Here is a 2,927-nt window from a genome sequence, read left to right on the forward strand (position 1 = left end):
GCCATGGTGGCGCTTCGGCACATGATGTGCCCGGTCGTAAGCGTCAACGACGTCAGGGCAATCTTGCCGGAGGATAACCTCAAACTCCCATGAGTTCTGTGAGTGAGGGTAACCCCTCCACTTCACTAAGTACTGGGTACGACCCTGGCGTCTACGCCACGCCACAAGGCGTTCCACGTGAAAGTGGAGCTCACCATGCTCATCGAGCAGAGCAGGAGGAGGCCTTGCCTCAGCTGGGCTCTCGCGGGGAGAGTCAGCACTTGCCGGAACGGCGTCTGCGTCCATACGACGCCGGCGTCCACGACGCGAACGTTCACCGCTCATCGGTCGATCTCGAAGAGATGATCCACCTTGTGGATAGGTTAGAGCCACCACTGTTGACTCACAACCAGGTCTCGGACCTTGAGCGTCCAGCTGCTCGGCTGAACGTTCAGCTTGCCTTGCTCCTGCATCTCGAGCACTTCGCTCCGCGACCTGTGGCTCTGCCACATGCTGTTGATCAGCCATCTGTGGATCCACCGCTTGCTGTCGTTCAGCCTCCCGTGGCTCTACCACCTGCTGCCCTGCAGCTGTCCGTGGCCCAGCCACCGTTGGTGCCAACGCCTCCGCGCTCACCTGAGCAGGGTCTTGGTATGGCTTAAGCAAGCCAACATAGAAGACCGGATGCGTGCGCATCTTCTTCGGAAGGTTGAGCGTATACGCTAGGCCTTCCTGGCCACGACCTTAAACGGTCCTATGAACCGAGGTCTTAACTTCGTCTTGAAGACTGCAGACACTGCATGAGTAGGTAGGTTTTTAGCGTTTAATAAAACTTGGTCTCCGACCTCAAACCTCTCAACATTGCTTCTGCCCTTGGCATCTGCATGTTCCTTTTGCGTGTCTTGGCTTTCAGCCATAGCGTCGCGTACTTGACGCATTACGCTCAGTCTCAAAGAGACAAAGTCATCGACTTGCTTGCGAGCCGCAACAGGGCTGACATCAGCTAGCCGCTCGGCTATTTCTCCCCCACCAAGCCCTGAGCCACTGCGTGGCGGCGTCAGTGGGACGCGAGAGTTAACCAAGCCGTTCACATAGAACGGAGTGTAGCCTGTCGAGGCGTGCGCTGCATTATTTAATGCGAACTCAACGAGTGGGAGCATCTGGCTCCAGCGTTTTGGCGCCTCAGCGCATACGCTTCGGAGGGTATCCTCCACAACGCGATTCACGCGTTCGATTTGACCATCGGTCTGCGGATGGTCCGCCGTGGACATGTCCAAACGAGTGCCGAGCACTCTGAAGAGGAACGTCCAGAACTTCGCGGTGAAGCGCGGATCTCGATCCGAGACAATTGCCTCAGGCAAGCCATGTTGGCGAAAGACTCGGTCTAAAAACAGCAAAGCTGTACCTTCACCATCAATGGTGTCCGGCACTGCCGCTAAATGAGCCATCTTGCTCAATCGGTCTACAAAGACCACTATACCTGTGTTTCCCGCCTTATCCTTGGGAAGGCCAAACACAAAGTCCATACTCATGGACTGCCAGCATCCCTTGGGGACAGGCAAACTCGCCAATGGCGCTGCCGTGCTCGGCGCGGACTTTGTCCGCTGACACGTCTCACACGTGCGTACATAGGTGCCGACCCACTTATACATCTTGGGCCACCAGTACATCGAGCTCACCGAGCCATAGGTCTTCTCCCGACCTAAGTGCCCGCCCACGGGCGTATCATGAACCTCATAGAGGATTCGATACTTTAGATCCTCATCATGAGGAACGACTACACGAGGGTTATCCTCAGCGTCGGTGCTGTAGTACAGCAGGCCGCCATCGAGTGAGTATCGATGCAGCCTCGTGCGTAAGCGCCCAGACAATTCCTTGTCAGAGTCTTTAAACTCTTCGCTCCCAAGAGCCCGTAGCAGCGCTACACACATGTCGTCTTGTGCATACGCTCCGCGTATCAAGTCAGGCACTGACGACGTCACTGTCGTGACATGAGCTAACTCGTAGTCCGGCCTGCGCGAGAGCGCATCGGCCACTACATTAAGCCGCCCCGGCTTGTACTTCACCTCGAAGTTATACTCGGCAAAGAAGGAAAGCCATCTTGCCATTCTCTGAGAGAGATGAGGCACCTGTGTCGCAATGCGTAACGACGCATGATCAGTAAAGATCACAAAAGGCTTAGAGCCTAGCAGGTGTACCCTGAATTTGACTAGAGCATACTTCATTGCAAGTAGCTCTTTGCCATGAACTGGATAGTTCTTCTCTGCAGCTTTGAGCTGGCGAGACTCAAACGCGATCACGCGTTCACGCCCTTCAGCGTCTGCTTGTAGTAAAGCACAACCGATTGCAAAATCGGAGGCGTCACAGACGACGCTAAACGGACTATCCGGGTCCGGTAGCGCAAGGACCGGAGCCTGGAGAAGGCTCTCCTTCACAGCCTCAAAGGCTCCGTCGTGCTCGACGTTCCAGCACCATGGTGCGTCCTTCTTAAGGAGATCTGATAATGGCCGAGCCATCTCCGCGTAGTTCGCACTGTACTTGTGCAAGTAATTGGCTAAGCCTAGCCACTTGCGTAAGTCTTTTTGGTTCTTGGGAACCGGCCAGTCCACGATGGCCTTGACTTTGGCAGGATTTGCCCGTAAGCCACGCTTCTCAATGAAGCACCCGAGGAAAGGTATCTCCTCCGCGCCAAAGACGCACTTGTCCAAGTTGGCATACAACTTATTAGTGCGCATGCACTCGAGCACCGCTCGCAAGTGGTCAATGTGGTTATCCACGTCTGACTTTCCGTGCTCGGCACGACTATGGACGAATATATCGTCAAAGTACGTTTGAGCGTACGCCCGGTGGGGCCTAAACAGCTGCGTCACAAGACGATTGAACGTTGCTGGTGCGTTCGACAGCCCCTGGGGCATCACCAGCCACTCCCAGAGCATACCGCTCGGAGT

This window comes from Phytophthora infestans, genomic scaffold (genome assembly GCF_000142945.1).
Source record: "Phytophthora infestans T30-4 supercont1.239 genomic scaffold, whole genome shotgun sequence".
Classification (NCBI taxonomy): Eukaryota; Oomycota; class Peronosporomycetes; order Peronosporales; family Peronosporaceae; genus Phytophthora; species Phytophthora infestans.